Source organism: Strix uralensis, chromosome 25 (assembly GCF_047716275.1).
Source record: "Strix uralensis isolate ZFMK-TIS-50842 chromosome 25, bStrUra1, whole genome shotgun sequence".
NCBI classification, from domain to species: domain Eukaryota; kingdom Metazoa; phylum Chordata; class Aves; order Strigiformes; family Strigidae; genus Strix; species Strix uralensis.
Window position 1 is genome coordinate 4087733 of NC_133996.1, and position 17149 is coordinate 4104881.

A 17149-nucleotide genomic window follows, 5' to 3' on the forward strand; every position below is an offset into this window, starting at 1 on the left:
GCTGGGGAAGGGGGGGGGTGACGCTGCCAGCAGACACCGGGTCCTTGTAAAACCCGAGGACGTGGCAGCAAGGTTTTTGGAGACTGTCCCGGCATCCCCCGTCCCAGCGGGGCTGATGGGGTGTCGCAGGCACGTGGGCATGGTTGGAAAGTTCCCGTCGAGGCTGAGCTGTGCCGGGTTTGGAGCGCCGGGGGAGGAGAGCGGGATGGTGGGGAAGGGCCGTGGGGCTGGTGGGTGCCACCGCTGGCTGCACCCAGGGGGAGCGGTGCCCCTCACCAGGGTGTCAGGGAGCGGCACAGCGGTGCCGGATTCCAAACTACCCAGCGTGTGCCAGGCTCCCCAGGGTCACCGGGCAGAAGGACAGAGGATGCCAGAGGGTGCCGGTGCTGCTCAGTCCCCAAACCCGAGCATTGCTGCTGGGCGAGGGAGCAGGGGGTGCCCGGGCATGTGCCCCCAGTGGGGCGCGGAGGCGGGCAGGCACTGGCGGAGGGGCCTCCTCTGCAAACCCTAACCTTATTTTCCCAGGTCCGACGCCAGTTTCCATGGAAACAGCCGGGAGCAGAAACGGGAACCAGAATCCAGAAATGCGAAGCCTTGAGCTCCCGTTTGCCTTCCTGGATTCCTGCTCCCCGTGGCCTCGGGATGCTGGCTGGGTGCTGGCCACGGGGCACCCACGCTGCTCCCACCTTGTCGGGGTGCAGGGCTGGCCCATCCAGACCCCCGCCGGGGCTGGGGTGCTCCTACATCCTTGCACGCTGCAGCACGTGTGCACGGTGTACGGTGCTTGGGGACGTGCCAGCAGCGTTGTGCGGGAGGCAGGGGGTACCGCGGGCAGGGGGTACTGCAGGCAGGGGGTACTGCAGGCAGGGGGTACCATAGGCAGGGGATATTGCAGGCAGCACCGTGCGCAGGCAACTTCAGACAACATCTGCTCACATCTGTGCATCTAGATGGTGCACAAGGGTGGGTGTGTGATGTACATATATAAGCGCTCCCGCACGGACACGTGCGCTGTGTCAGTATAAGGGGGGGTGTGGGCACAGCATGGTCTGTGTGTTCAGTGTTACTGGTGTGCACTGGGAGGGCCCCAGTCCCCTGGTGTTTCCCAGTCCCGTCCCTGCTCTGATGTCCCCATCCCCGGGACGCAGAGGGGACAGGGAACCCCAGAAGCTCGGAGAGGGGCAGCACCAGCCACCTTTGCCCACAGGGATCAGGGTGCTGGGCGCTGCACACAAACCCTGTGGCTGTGGGGGGAGGCCTGCTCACCCCCCCGGGACTGGCAGCCCCCCAGACTGTTCCAGGCAGCACGACTCTCCCAGCCAAAGCAGAGCCTCGCAGGCCATGTTTGCGTCCCACAAAGCCGAGCCCCGAGCCCTGCGCTGCGCCGTGCCGTGTCCATCCAGCCTGTGCCTCTGCCTGCGTGTGCTCACCTCGCACACACGTGTGCAAGCCTCGCCCCACGGTCCCTCGGGTGTGCCGTGGCACTTTGCGTTCCCACACGAGCTCGTAGGAGCTGGCATCCATGGCGGGGGAGTCGGTGGCCGGTGATGGGGATCGCTCAGCGCCGTCCCGGCACCGCTCAGCCCCATCCTCCCCGCAGCATCCCCCCGCTCCCCGCAAGGGCCATTTCACCACACTCCCAGCGGGCTGGGGCACGACTGGAGCTGCTCACGGCTACCAGATCCCGTCCCCCCATCCCTCTTCTGTCCCCCATCCCCACGCCACACCCCGAGGGTGACGACAGCACCGTCGCGACGCTTTCCCCCCCGCGGCACGCGGAGCCGTGGGTGCGGGCACCGCCGCCATTGTGTGTGCGCACCGTAATACATCATTTACAGACGGACAGGTATTAAGATACATTATGGATAACTCGCAGAGAGAGACGCTATTAATAATACAGACACATACAGAGGGAAGAAAGTGCACACTTGATTTCCATGTTGCTACCAGGAGTTGTGAGGCTGGCTCTGGCTGCCTCTTCCCACACGTGACTGCAACACAGTGGGTAGCTGACAGCCCAGAGAGCCTGGCTTGGGGCCAGGAAAAAGCAGAAAACACAATGTCTGTGCATATCCTCTCTCTTAAAATAACACTCCAACACCGTCTGAGACGAATTAAAATAAGATCAGGAGCGGTCTCGCGAAGAGAGGAAGACGAAGAGGGAAAGGCAGGCAGGGGAACGGCCGGGGCTGGGCGGCTTCAGACCCCTGGCAGGGAAGGAGGGGGCTTGTTTTGCAGGGTTAGAGTTTAAAATAAAAAGGCTGAAGGAGAAAGAGAAGGCGAAACAGGGAGAAGCAAATCCCCGGCGGGGAGGGGAGCGATGCCGGCGGCGGTGCTGGCTGTCCAGCACATGGCTGTCCTTTGGAGGGGAGCCGCGGCAGGGCGGGGGATGCGAGCGCAGGCTGCATGATGGAGAGCATCAGGAATTTCCTGCAGCTGAGGAACACACCAAATACCAGAATGCAAGAGCGAGCGGAGGAGAGCAGGGTGCCGGGGAGGGAATGAGGAGCGGGGCGGGGAGGGGGGGGATGCAGAAGGCTTGAAATAACTGGCGGGGAGAGCAGCGAGGGCAGGGGGCGGCGGGGTCGGGGGGAACGTGGCGCTTTGGGGCTTTTTCCATCTCTTTCCCTTTTATTTTTTTGCTGCTTTTTTTGGAAGGAGGTGCCCCGCGGTGCTGCTTGCACCCGCAGGCCCCTCTCCCTCCTGCCCGCTCCCTGCCCGAGCAGGGGTTTGGTGTATTTTGGGGGTTTTACGTCTTTCCTCCCATCTTTCCCCGCCGGTTATCTGGCGTGGTGCCGGGGGACGCGGGGGTCGGTGACGACGGGGCGTGGGGACGGGGCTGCGTCCCGCAGACCCCTGCCTCTCCCACGGGGCCAGATCCAGGCTCGGGGAGCCAGGAGCAGCCTGGAGAACAGGCACATCCCTGTGGGATGGTGTCACGAGAGAGCGGGGGGCCCTTCGGGGGGACCCACCGTGCAGGCAGCGAGGGCAAACGCTGCCCGAGGAGCCATGGCAGCGCCTCCCACACATGCAACGAGTTTGGCAGGCGCCCTTTGGCCACGCTCCTGCTTCTCCTTGGGCCAGGCTGGGTTAAACATAACAACCCAAAATCCCCAGGCAGGCTGCGAGCCCCTGAGGCCGACGTTGCATCCAGGTGCAGCCCGACCTCTCCCTCCTCCTTGGCCACCCCTGGCTCCCCCCTGCATCCAGCTCCTGGCTGCATCCAGCCCTGGCTCCCCCGGGGATGCTGGGGGGCCGGAGGGGAGGGGAGATCAGAGGGGGCATCTTGCAGTGCCGGATCCAGGTAGCCAGAAGGTCGTACTGAAAATCTGGAAGTGGAGTTTGTTGCTCAGCAGAGCGGTGAAATCTGTCTTGCTTTAGGGCAGAGAGGAGGAGGAGGAGGAGGGAGAAAGATGCAGTGAAGGGAGCAGGAGGGAGAGGGGCTGTGTCCCCCCCATCTTGGGGTGCTGGGTGTCCTCAGGTAGGTGTTGTGTCCCAGCCGGGGCTCTGCCAAGCATCGCAGCAAACCAGGTTGGGGGTGTTTGGGGGGGACGGAAGGGTGATGAAGAGGAGGCAGCAGACCCTGAGCGAGTGCTGGAGCTCGGCCAGGCGATGACGAAGGCTTTGCAGCCCCCTCCTCACCGTGTGCCTCCCGTTTTCACTGATTCCAGGCCGCAGCGTCCCCACCATCCCCGGGCGAGCGGTGACCCACACCTGCCAGGGCCCCGCCGGGGATGGGGATGCTGAGAAAGGGCTGAGCTCATTAGCAGCCTCCAGCCCCCCCAGCACTGGGGGTCAGAGAGCAGCAGCCTGGGGCGGGGAGGGGGTTGCGGGGAGCACGGTTGGAGGCGCTCTGTGTGGGCTGGCAGCCCCCCCCAGCCCGCTCACCAGCCTCCACAAACTGGCCCAGCTCCTGCGATGCCTGTCTCCAAGTCTGGGGGTGCAGCATCACCGATGGGGATCTAGCAGGAGCACAGAGGCAGTGTCAGGGGGGGTCCCCAGGGGGTCCCCCAACCCAGTGCTGCAGCCCGCTGTGGTTTTTCCTCCCTCTCCCCCCCACCCGCCGCTAAAGCACCCCGTTTCCTTCATTGCAGACCATGGTGAGCTCTCGGTTTGGGTGCAGGGGGGTTGTCCCTGTGCCCCCCCGGCATGCTGGTGCCCTGTCGGTCCCGGAGCAGGGTCTCTCTCGGCCCGTTGCGTGCCAGGAATCCCTCCTGGTCCGGCTCACCGAGCCGGCAGCGGCCCTTTGATCTTCAGCCCCGCGGGGTGAGAGGGTGAGAGGGGCCCAGCTGGGGTGCAGGGAGACAGGGCAGCAGCCTGGGGGGGTGTCAGGCACCCCAGGACCCCTCCCTGGCTAATGAACCTGGGGACAAGGGGCTGCCGTGCCCAGTGTCACCCAGTCTGGGCAGGAGATGTGGAGCCTGTGCTCACCCCAAGGTTGGGATGTTTCTCTCTGCGAAGTCATGCAGTGGTGGGGGGTGCCTTCGCCCAGGTGTGTCCCCCAGACCTGCCCCTCCCTGTCGTGCCTGCCTGGCACAGAACAGTGTCCCCCATCATTTGGGGTAGGTGCCTGGCCTAAGTACCCCGTGAGCTGCCCACAGGGGACATGGCACTTTGGCTTGCAGAATGGGGGGGGGGGCCAAGCCCACTCCTCCTCCACCCGGAGCAGGGAACAGGGAGGGTGCTGGTATCTGTCCTCAGGATGGGGACAGGGTGACATTTCACATTGCAAAAACCCAACCAGCAGATCACGGGGTGCCCCTGTCCCCCCCTGCGCCCCACCTCCCTGCCTGTACATGCCTTTGCTCAGGGGCTGGTCGGCAGGGAGACCGCCCGGGCGTGGGGGCCGGAGGCAGGCGGTGTTGGGGGGGGGATACTGGCTGGAGCGAGTCTGAACCTGGCATCTGTCGAATGTCACCTTACCCAGACAGTCTGTGCTTCCCTGTCTCCATATCAACCGTTCTGCTCCAGCCACCTGCGGGGGGGGGGTGGAGGTGGCAGGGAGCGCCTTTGGGGAGGAGGAGAGCTCGCCGCTCGCTTGCCGCTCACTTGCCCGCTTGCCTCAGCCTCCCTTTCCCCTCCCTGCTCGCCCCCAGGGTCCGAGGCCCCGGGCTATAAATCCTGGCGCAGGCGCTAACTGATGCTCCTCCAGCCACCTGGGATGTGCCTGGGAGGTGGGGGGTCACCCCGGCTCTGGCGGCTCATGCAACCCCAAATTGTACCATCTCGCTCTGCGGTGCCTCAGTTTCCCCTCACTGCAGCGGAGGGGCTGGGGACCAGCAAACCCCTACCTGGGCCGGTGTCCCCGCACCCACCGGGCGCCTCCGCTCCCCGCCGAGCCCCGGCGCAGCTGTGGTGCAGGAGGGATGCCGGGGCTCGCTCCACCCCGGCCTCGGCGGCGAGGGCCTCTTCCAACAGCTCTGCACATTTCCCCGCACTGTCCCTCTTCCCTGCGACCAGATGTTCTCGCCCTCCTCCCCCCCAGCACGGTCCAGGCCAGAGCCAGCTCACCGCGGCCGCGCCGGGACGGCTGCAGCCTGCCAGCATCCCTCCTCCTGCCCCACACCTGGACGGCGGCCGGGGACAAGGGGACAGCTAATGGCGGCCTCCCATCTGGCTGTGCTCTGGCTCCCAGTGCTCCCCAGTATCAACCTGGCCCGCCCCAGTTGGGCTGCGACAACCCCAGACATGGCAGGGAGCTGAGCCCGGGCAGGGGTCCTCCATCCCGTGTGTGCATGGGGCAGCACGTCGGGGAGGGGATTGCAGCACCGGGGCTTTGTATTTGGGGGGATGCTGGAGCATTTTGGGGGGTGCTGCAGCATTGGGGGGTGTTACTGGAGTATTTGGGGGGTGCTGGAGTATCTGGGAAAAATACTGAAGCATTAGGAGGGGTTGCTGGAGCATTTGGAGGGAGATGCTGGAGCATGGCGGGAGATGCTGGAGTATTTGGGGGATGCTGGAGCATGGGGGGGGTTGCTGGAGTATTTGGGGGCTGCTGAACCACTGCGAGTAATGCTGGACCATTAGGAGGGAGATGCTGGAGCATTTGGGGGGACGCTGGAGCATTTGGGGTGGGGGTGCTGCAGCACGGGGGGGTGCTGGAGTATTTGGGGGATGCTGGAGCATTTAGGGGGATGCTGGAGCATTTGGGGTGGGGGTGCTGGAGCATTAAGGAGGATGTTGGAGGACTTGGGGAGATGCTGGAGCATTAGGGAGGCTGCTGGAGCATTTGGCAGATGCTGGAGCATTTGGGATGGGGGTGCTGGAGCATTGTGGGGGTTGCTGGAGAATTAAGGGGGGTGCTGGCACATTTGGGGTGGGGGTGCAGGGGCATTTGGGGGGCGCACAGTACTCCTTCCCCGTTTACATCTGCCCCAGGGCAGGCAGCAGAGCTGAATTCCGGCGGCGGAGGTGCCATGGACAGTCGGGTCGGGACGGGACGCGCATGTGCTCGCGTGTGCTCCCGTGTGCTCCCGTGTGCATGCGTGTGCGTGTGCGTGCGTGTGCAACACATGTCCCGAGCCACGCGGGGCGAGCCGCTGGGCCGTGTGGGTGCTGCTCGTGGGGCCGCACGGACACAACTCGTGCTCCAGTGGGAACGTCGTCCCGGCCCCGCGCTCCCGGGGCACCTCGGGAAGGAGCGGGGAGCGTGGCAGGAGGGGACGGACGGATGGACGGATGGACGAGGACGGACACGACTGCCCGCTCCCTCCTCTCCCAACCGTGCGCAGCGGCTCCTGCGAGTGTGTAATTTCACCACAGTGCCTAAACGAGGGACAGAAGTAAATTGACCTTTTAACCCGTTTTCCTACCAGGGGGATTATAGCCTGTTTCCTGTTAAATCTCTCCAAGAACTGGCTCCATCCTGCTCACGGAGTGGGGGGGGACGACACCCACTCAAAGCGGGGGGCTTTAATTTCCCTCCCCATCCACCAGCAACTCGCCTTTCCCACCCCATCCCATCTCCCATCTCCACCACCTCTCTTCCTATTCAAGTCTTCGGGGTGCTTTCCCCCAACCCCGGGAAAAACCAACGTGGAAAATTGCTGGGAGGAAGGAACCGAAGGCGGAGAGTGATAAATATTGAAAGGGTGGGATTTCGATGTAGGCTGCAACAGCTGTGCCGGTTACAGTGTCACACTATCTCTCCACAGGTTTACTGACCCATTTCCATTCACACGGCTGCCAGTATCTTAGCAACTGCAACAGTCCCCCAAGAACAGGCATATTGCCTGCTATTAGTGACTGCTGCAACTGTGTCAAGGTTAGCTCTCTCCCTCCAAGCCCTGCCGGGTTTGTTTTTCACCCAAAGCCAGCACAGGCTGTTCGGTGACACATCCCCCCGCAGCCGTCTTGGGTATTGGGTGTTCATCCCCTCCACGAAAAATGCCAGCGGGGCTGGAGCGGTTGGTGGGGTGATGGCCGGGGTGTGGGGTTGGGTGGTGGGATGGAGGGGGATGCTGCGGGGTGGGGGTGTGGGTGCGTGGTGTGTCCCCCCCCAAAAATAGGGGTGCTGGAAGCTGCCTGGGTGTCACAGTCACCCAGAGAGGGTTGGGAGCTGCGCTGAGCCCACCTGGGGTGACACGAGTGGGGCCAGCCTCAGCCTGAGCCCTCGGTGGCTCAGCGCTGGGGGGTCCCATGGCTGGGCACAGGCGGGGGGGACGGCGTGTGTCCCTGGGGTCCGCGGTGGCACTGGGGGGCTCGGGGGAGGAGACCCGTGTCTGTCTGTGCTGGCGATGCCGGGCACCACCATGCGCCGGCTTGGGACAGAAGTGCCACATGGGTGACATCCACTGTCACCACCTCTGGGCACAGGCTCAGCTTCAGCAAGGGACCCACTGGGGTCCCCCCGCACTGTGTTCCCCCCCTCCCCAGCCCCTCCTCAGCGCCAGCGCTCGTCCTGTCAGGGCCTTTTGGGGAAACTGAGGCAGGCGGTGCATGGGCAGGGGGCCAACAGGGCTGCATCCAGCCCCGAGGGGCGTGGAGTGTGGAGCCATGGCCACGGCAAGAGAAGGGACTTGCGCTCCCTCGGTGTCCCCCAAAACACAGTGATATTGGGGTGACTGAACCCACAGAGCACGGAGAGCAGCCGGCGCATCCCTAAAACAACCCATGAAAGGAGGGAAACAGAGGCACAGGCACCCGCCAGGCAGGCAGAGCACCCCCTCACCCAGCTCCCAGGTGGGTGCTCCTCTTGCTGAGGCCTCGCAGCCACCCTGGGGTGCACCCACGGGTGAGGAGCAGCGAGATGGGTGCTGGGGTGGGCAGGGTGCGTCCTGGCCCCCCCCCCCCCATGCTGGTCAGCCCCCCCCGCCCCCGGCAGCGCTGCAGACAGCAGGCTCCACACCAGCATGGCCGCGGGGACGGCTGAGAGGGAAGCCACAAAAATGATTTAAGGGGCTGGCGGGATTGATTTATTAAGAACAATTAAAAGCGCTAAATACGCTTAGCTCAGCCAGACGCCGAGCAAGGGAGCCTGGGGGGAAGAGACCTGTCTGCTGTATCCGGAGGGCGAGGCTGGCAGCGGGGGGGGGGGGGGACGGACCTGCGGCATTTCGTGGGGGGACGGGGTGGCACAGGGCTGGGGCACCCAGGGAAGGAGAGGGGTGCTGGGGCTTCTTTGAATGGCGATGTAATGGGGTGCAGGGCCCTGTGGCTGGGTTTGCACCCCAAGGTGGTTTTACACCTGGGTGTGGGTTTGCACCATGCAGCTGGGTTTGCACCCAGGAGTGGGTTTGCACCCAGGGGTGAGCTTGCACCTAGTGATGGATTTGCACCCAGGGCTGAATTTGCACCCAGGGATGTGTTTGCACCCCGGGATGTGTTTGCACCCCAGGTGGAGGACGCATGGTGGGACGCTGGGGGACAGGAGGTCCCCAGGCAGTGCTGAAATTTGGAGAGATTCTTAGGGCCGGTGCCAGCTGCAGGATGCCCCAGTATAACCAATAAGCCATACTGGGCAGGGTGGTGCTGCCGCACGGTCTGGCAGTGCTACCCTGGGAGCTCTGCAAGGCCCCAGCAGCCAGCTCAGGGCTGGTGCTCGCCGAGCGCTGGCGTCGTGCTGGCTGGGGGGGTTCGGCAACGGGAGGAGGTGAGAGCCACGGGACTCCCCACCCACAGGCACCCACGAGGCCAACTGCCTGCGTGGGTCCGAGGAGCTCATGGAGCACAAATCGGGGAGTGTTGCGACATCCTCAAACCCGCGTCCCGCTCAGGAAATCCCAAACGAAAGTCCTTGGAGGCTGGGAGAGTCCCTGGCCTTGTACAAACCTGCCCAGCCCCGGCTCCTCCCCGGGCACCGGCGGCGGCTGCGGGGGGGGAACGGGAGAGCTGCACCCACCGTGGCTCTCCTGAGGTCCCCGGTGCTGTCACTCTGCGGGGTGGCCTTCGCCCGGGGGTGGCATTTTGCTGTTCCCACCCTGCTGCTGGGATGCTGTGGGTGGGGGCAGTGGGCTGTGCCCTGTGTCCTCCCAGTCCCCGTGGCTGTCTGCAGTGGGAGCACTGGTTTTGTACCCGCTCTCCAGTGCAGGATCCGGCCCCTCCCCTGGGCTCAGCGGCCTGGCTGGGCAGTGGGGCAGCAGTTGGGGACCTGGGTGATGCTTGGGGACATGGGGATGGGGAGCCATGCTGCCTTCCTCCCCTCACCCCCACCCTCCTCCACATCCCAGCGCTATCAGGGGGGTCGGGTTTTGGGGTTCGGGTTCAGATCCCCCATGCAGAGCTGCTGCCACCTCTCTCAGTCACCCCACCTTGGGGCAGGATGCGCCCACGTCCCCATCACCACATGAGTCCCCTGTGAGCTACGTTGGGCACCTCCTGCCTCGCCCAGGAGGCATCTGCTCGCCAAAACCCACAGTACTGGGCAGGGGGCCCCTGCCCTGACCCCCCCGGAGCAGAGCTCTGGGAAGCGGTGGGAACCAGGAGGTGCTGGGAAAGGTGCTGAATGGGAACAAAAGGTCTGCGGGGTGGCTGGCAGGGGCGAGTGGAGCCGGAGGCTTTCTGCTGACCCTGCTCCGGCTGCCCCGGCCCCGGCCTCCCCCCGCCGCCCCCACCCGCTCCTGCCGACGTCAGCGCTTCCCGGCAGCGCTCCCAGGTAGAGGAGCCGGCTGGGAGGTGGAAAAGCCATTTCTGCCTTTGCCCTGGCGCTTACACCTCTGCCAGCCATGGCAAAAGCGTCCTGGGGCAGGGTGGGTGCTCGTGCCTCGTCCCCGAGTGTCACCGCGGGGCCACGGACCCTTTCCCCGTGGGGACGGGGCTGTGGCGAGGTGCGGAGTGTGGCACAGGTTGGGTGGTGGCCACGGCATGGGTGCTGCATCCCCCTCTGCATGCACCTCGCTGGGTGTGCCCGTGGGGACAGTGGCCAGGGATGGAGGTGGCTGGGGATGGAGGTGGTCGGGGATGGAGGTGGCCCTGCCCCAGTGGCCCTGGCACAGCCAGCGTTTGCCTCCATGTTTCTGCTTGGCCAAGTGCTGTCGCATCCGCAGGCAGTGGGGGCAAAGCCAGAGCCCGTGGGACAAGGAGAGAGGCTGCCCAGGGTCACCCTGCTGGCTGTGGTCACCAACTGGGACGCATTGGGGTCCCAGTAGCCACACTGGAGGAAGCTGGGTGTGGAAGCAGTGAGGTGACTTGCCCAGGGCCATGCAAGCAGGTTGGTGGCAGAGGTGGGACTGACCCAGGGTGCTCGGCAGCCGGTCCCTGGGTGCCCCTGGCCTCGGCAGCATGCCCGCCGCCGGCTGCCCAAGGGTTAACGAGAGTTTGCTGCTCCTGCAGACAATTAGTGACATCTTTGCTGACAACGCCACACTGAGCTGCTCACTGCCTCCCCGGCAGCACCAGCCTGGCCGCCCCCGCGCCCCGCACGGCCCCCGCACCGCCGCCTGCCTTCACCGCCACGGCCCCGCCGGCCAACCCGCCACCTCGCCCCGCCACCTCGCCCCGGCGGCTTTTCGGCAGCGGCGGCACAATTGCAATCCCGAGCGGAGGAGCCAGCTCCCCTCGCTGCCCTCTGACCCGCTGTTGCTGTGGAAACTGCATCCCACGTAGGATTACGGTGCCTGAATCCGCAGGCTCCAAACTCCCCTCAAAATCCAGACGGCCACCAGGCCCCCCCCCCCCCCCCAAACCCGCCAGCACCCTCCTGCCCGCAGTGCCCATGGCAGTGCTGCCCACGGGGTGCCTGCTGGTGCCTGCCGTCCCCACCGGGGTGGAGGCTGGGTGCTGGAGGAGATGGCAGCAGCACTGTTGGGGTCCCCTGGTTTGCACCCACCAGTTGGTGACACTGCCAAAGGTGCCGCAGTGTCACCGTGAGGCTGTCGGTGACCCCTGGCAACTCTGCTCCCCCGTGCCGTCACCTGAGCATCATCTCCCCCCGTGTGCCCCCCATGTGCATCCCAGAGGGGTGAGGAGAGAGGTGTGAGGTGCCAGCAGGACCACGGGGAGGTGGGTCCCACCCCAAGGACCCGTCCCCAACCCGCATACCCATGGGCACTCAACACCTCTGGGGCAGCAGCAGGAGCTGGGCACCCACCAGAGCCCCCCACATCCCCAGAGACAGGCAGCGTGTGGGTCCCCCAGGCCTGGGTGCCTGCGCTGGGGGAAGGGGTGGGCGCGGGGGAGAACGGAGCCTGTTTGGGGAGCTCTGTGGGCTGGGTTTGTGTCTCAGCATCTCTCCCTGCCACCCGGGGAGGTAGGAGCTGAATTAATCGCGATCAATTAGTGCTGCTTGCAGTCCCCGGCTTCCTCCCTGCACCAGCTTTGTGCCGTCGCACCCGGCGAGGGGGGCCCTGATGTCCCCAGCAGCACCCGGGCGCCGTCGGGGACCGCAGCCCCTCCAGACGCCCGCGGTGGAGATGGGGGACAAGCAGGGTGTCCCCCCAACCCGCACGGGCACCCGCGGCTGGAGCAAACATCCACACCATAAAATTTGGCAGGGGGGACGGTGCGGGGATGGGGAGGGGACGCATGAACCCCTCGAAGCCTCTCGGCCAGGGCTGGAGCGGGCTGATGGGGGTCCCAGGCGAGTGGTCGGATCCTGCAGTATACTGCAGCAAATGCCCTGCAATCTGCATCCGAATGAATCCCACCTTCCTTCCCCCGCAACGTGCTGCCCTGGGCTACAGCTAATCTATTGTGCGCTGGGCTGCAGCCAGCACAAGCTGCAATACAGTAAATCCTTCTGCAGTATCCTGCAAGGGGACCGAGCCCAGCCGCAGCCGCTCGCTGCCTGCCAGACAAAGCCGGGGGGCCCACGCGGGGACGGGGCACAGGGGACAGGGACGCGGGAGGGTGACAGGCACCCCTGGCTTCGTGCCGGCGAAGCTGCGAGGATGTAACCCCCTGACCGGGGTGGGAAGTTCCCCATGGGGGGGATTTCAGCAGCGCCCTGCCCCGTGGATCCCCCGCCTTGCCCCCCGAATCTCTGCCGCGGGTTGGGGAGATGCTCCATCCCCTGAGCGTGGGGTTGTCCCTAAACCCTGTCCCCACCATGGTGTCCCCCCCCACCCCGGGGCCCGGTGTGACACAGGGGTTTGCGTCCCCACCCTCTCCCCAGGCGTGGTGCAACCTCCCTCATGCCTCAGTTTCCCCACCGGCGCAGGGCCCGCCAAGCACCTCACCCCCCTCCTGCAAGCGGGCTCCAGCGCACGTGAGCCCCGCTGCCCTTTGCCAAGCGATTTTGCTTGGATACTGTTATTATCGTTATTATTACTATTATTATTATTATTATTATTGGGATGTTGGTGGGGCTCTGCGGCTCTGCCGGACCCGTCTTTGGAGAGCGAGGCATCCTTCAAAGGGAAGGCGCTCTGTCACCGCCCCACAGCAGCTGCGTTCTCCTCAATTAGAAGAGGTAATGAAGCAATTTATGGGCATCTACAAAGTGATGTGTGAGTGACAGGCTGTGTACGATCCGCGCCGGGGCTCTGCCGGCAAGTTGTGTTCTTCCAATTTTAATGGAAAGCTCCCCGACGAAGAGGGGGAGAAAAAAAATAGGCGCATCTATAGGTGCGTGCACTCCCAGGCTCATGCGTGGCTGGATCAGTGATGCGGTGGGTGGTGACTGGGTGCAGGGAGAGCTGGGTGCCCTGATCCCCTGGCCCTGGGGAGCTCGGCCCCCCGGGACGCGCCGTGCCGCAGCCTGGCCCAGCCGCGGCTGTAACCGGAGCCGGGAGGGCAGCTGGGTGGGAGCGGAGCGGGGGGCTGCGGCGGCGCAGGACATCCAGGTCCTCTGGAGGAGTTGGCTGCAGCTCCCTCTTTCCATCTGCACCCTGGGCACTGCCCGCCCTGCTCCCTGCCTCAGTTTCCCCACACATACCCGTGCCCCCGCTGCGTAGTGCTGCCGGACCCCGGGTGCTTTCCCTGCGCTCGCCCCTCCAGCTTTTTGGGGACCACCACGGCCTCTGGAAGGGGGAGGGTGAATTGTGGTTTGGGGTCACCTGCTCTGCTTGGGGCAAAACCCAGCGTCCCCCCGGCATGAGCTGTCAGTGGCCTCCGGCTTCTGCCACTGCCAGGGGGTGGGCTGGGGGTCCGCAGTGCCAGCCTGGGTGTACTGGGGGGCTATGGGGTCCTTGCACGGCGGGAACCCGTGGGTGCTGCCTGGGGTGCGAGGGTGCGGGGGCACGGCGGTGCTTGGCGGCGTGTTGCAGCCCTGAGTGGGTGGGATCCTGCGTGTGCACATCCATGTGCTGGCACAGCTGTGTGTGTGTACCCGTGTGCATGTACCTGTGTGCGTGTACCCGTGTGCACCCATGTGTGCCCCCACCTGGGTGCACACCGGTGTCCGGGAATGTTCTGTACCTGTGGGTGCACCTGCACCCGTGTAGGTGTGCGTGTACCTGTACCCGTGCTGGTCTGTGTGGGTGCACCCACGTGTGCACAATCCTCAGCCCCGTGGGTGCACCCACGTGTGCACAATCCTCAGCCCGGTGCATGTACCTGTGCACACTCCTGCGTGTGCACAATCGCCTTGCACACGTGCAGCCCCGTGCACACACACGCCCGCGCCCGTGTCTGTTGGTGGGTCCATCCCCTCCGTGCCCACCTGTGTGTGGGGTGCCAGGCTGCCGGTGTGCAGGGGAGCGGGGAGGGGGAACGATGCCACAAAGTGGGGGGCTGCCCCACACCCCTGCCCCGGCATGCCAGCGCTGGCATCGTCCCCAGTGGCTCCCACACCCCAGCTCGGCCCCAGCCGGCCCTACACCGCGCCGCATCTCCCAGGAAACAGGATCCGCAGCCAGGAGTTTCCGCTCAACTCATGTGTGCCTCCCACAAAAAAAAAAAAAAAAAAGAAAAAGAAAAAAGAAAAAAAAAAAACCACCACCAACCCACCCTGACACCAGCCCGGCCGTTAATCCTGCCCGGCCCATTCTGCTTTTCTTGTCTAGCCAGTTTCTAAAATTGGCCAAGGGAGGCAACTGGCTGCTCTCCCCCCACCCGGACCCCCCCCTTTCCGCCCCGATCCCCACCTGGCCGCCCCGGCGCGGTGTCGGCACCGAAGGGGTGCAGCGGCGATGCCGTGAGCACCTGGACCCTGCCATTCCCTGCGGTGGGGCTGTGAGCGAGGGGGGCGGTGGTGCCTGGCGTGGTGGGGGAGTTGGGGTTTGTGGGGGTGCTGGGTGGCCCAGGACCCCGACGGGCACACGGTCAGCATCCCCACATCCCGGCGGGCGCCCCTTTGCCGCCCTGGGCAGCCCCCCAGCTCCAGCGCCGGGGGAGCACGGCTGTGCCGAGCGAGCCTTCGGCATGGGCACGCGTCCATCTGGCGCCTTCCAAATGTTACTGGCCTCGCAGGATCCCGGCCCCGCTCGGCGTTAACCCGCAGCGCACCGCGGCCTCGCAGCCAGCTGGGGATGGGGGAGGGAACCGAGCGTGGCCTCTGTGCCCCCAACGGGGGGCCCTCAGCAGGGTGTCGGGGGGCTGCGGAGCCACCCTGGGCTGTGGGAAGGGGACGGGCCCCCTCTCTCCACACCAGGGTGGCCACGGGTGTTACATGACCCGGCGTGGCCGGCACTGGGCAGGGACACACCGGAGCTGTGACTCATGCTGTGGCTATAACAGGGAGCCCGGAGAGGGGGGGCTGCGGCCGTCTGCGCAGCCTCAGGCCTGCCGGGGGGGTTAGGGGGGGCCCCCAGGGCATGCTCACCACGCTGGGGCGAAGCACCCCACGATACCACTGGGAACAGCCATCGCACGGTGGCGTGCGGGCAAAACTAGCCGGCACCCCGAGGAGCCCTTGGCACCCCGAGCTGGCACCCCGAGGGATGGGTGCTGGGGGGTCTGTGTGTGTCTCCCCCCCAGCAGGGAGGGGGCAGAGGAGGGGGCCAGGCCGGCTGCTCGCCTCCCGCGCCGGCTCGACGGGGCGGGGGAACAAAGCTGGCACCGAGGAAAGCAGCTAAATTTAGCCCATTTCCCTGCTAGCTCTGAACTGCGGCTCTGGGCTCCAGCCGGCCGAGGTGCCACCGTCTCTGCAGTCCATCTGTCGAGCGGTTTCACCGCCCCACCTCCCCCAGCCCCCCCCCCGCCCCACCGCAGCCTCCTGCGCCCCCCCAGCCAGGGAGGGGTGTCAAGGTCCCTCTGGGGCCAAGGGATTGGGGTGGGAAAGAGGCTGAGTCCGCGCTGGATGATGCTGCTGGGGCTGGGGGCACCTGGGCGTGGAGGGGAGTGTGGCCCCCGCACCCATGGGCACCCAGGGCTGTGGTGGAGGGGGAGAGGGGCCTTGCATGGGGAAGTGTTTTCTTGCAGGGGGAGATGGTTGCGGGGGATAATGGGCATTGCAGGGGAGATGGTTGTTGTAGGGGAGGTGGGTCTTGCAGGGGAAGATGATCCTTGCAGGATGGTTGGCTCCTGCTGAGGAGATGGTCACTGCGGGGGGGATGGTCGTTGAACAGAAGATGCTTGTTGCAAGGGAGATGGTCACTGCAGGGGAGATGGTCACTGCAGGGGAGGTGGTCATTGCAGAGGAGATGGTCATTGCAGAGGAGATGGTCATTGCAGGGGAGATGGTCATTGCAGAGGAGATGGTCATTGCAGGGGAGATGGCCATTGCAGAGGAGATGGTCATTGCAGAGGAGATGGTCATTGCAGGGGAGGTGGTCATTGCAGGGGAGATGGTCATTGCAGAGGAGATGGTCATTGCAGGGGAGATGGTCACTGCAGGGGAGATGGTCATTGCAGAGGAGATGGTCATTGCAGGGGAGGTGGTCATTGCAGAGGAGATGGTCATTGCAGGGGAGATGGTCATTGCAGGGGAGATGGTCACTGCAGGGGAGATGGTCGTTGCAGGGGAGATGGTCACTGCAGGGGAGATGGTCATTGCAGGGGAGATGGCCCCTGCAGGGGAGATGGCCATTGCAGGGGAGATGGCCCCTGCAGGGGAGATGGTCGTTGCAGGGGAGATGGTCATTGCAGGGGAGATGGTCGTTGCAGAGGAGATGGTCACTGCAGGGGAGATGGTCATTGAAGGGGAGGTGGTCATTGCAGGGGAGATGGTCACTGCAGGGCAGATGGTTCTTGCAAGGCGGATGGTTTCTTGTGGGGGAGATGGTCACTACAGGGGAGATGGTCCCTGCAAGGGAGATGGTCACTGCAGGGGAGATGGTTTCTTGCACCGGTGGGAATAGGGACCTGCCCCCCCTTGAGGGCACCGTGACACGTTACAGCGCTGAGGGCTGAACCCGTCCAGGGTCCCACCAGCTCGGGGACCACCAGGCCTGGAGGGTGCCACAGGAGCACACCTGGGGCCAGGCCCAAGAGAAGGGCTGTGTCCCCCCGCCCAGCATCGTCCCCAGCAGCGTGGGGACATCGGTGTCCCCGGGGTCCCTGCTCTTTTGGCAATGAGTTTCCCGCCCCGCCTTGCCACAGCACCGGGTGTCTGGGGGATGCCGAGGCTTGCAGGCACACCCTGCTTATAGCCCAGTGGTCCCAGAGCCCCCTCCCCGGTGCCAGGGGGGTTGCCTGAGCCTGTCCTGGGGATGTGGCACCCCGGGGTGCTGGGGGAGGGTGGCTCCCAGGCCCAGCTCTCCCCGGGGGCCCTGTCTCCCAGGTGTGTTTGTCCCACGTACCGCCGGCACCTCCCGCAGCGGCACCACATCCCTGCACCGCGTTGGGGGGATGTGTTCCCCCATCATCTCCCTGCTTGGGGGGGACCCCAAAA

At 65.2% G+C, this 17149-nt stretch overlaps 1 protein-coding gene across 4 annotated transcripts in view; it reads left to right on the forward strand.

Annotated features, from left to right (window-relative positions):
- Nucleotides 1-17149, forward strand: part of AHDC1 (AT-hook DNA binding motif containing 1) — a 54675-nt gene that overhangs the window by 23644 nt on the left and 13882 nt on the right. The window contains exon 1 of one of the 4 annotated variants that reach the window (XM_074894407.1): nucleotides 7219-7264. The exons of the other annotated variants lie outside the window; for them this stretch is intronic. The gene's annotated coding sequence lies outside the window, so the exon portion shown is untranslated. Of the gene's footprint in view, nucleotides 1-7218; nucleotides 7265-17149 lie in introns of those variants that run through there. 4 annotated transcript variants of the gene reach the window in all.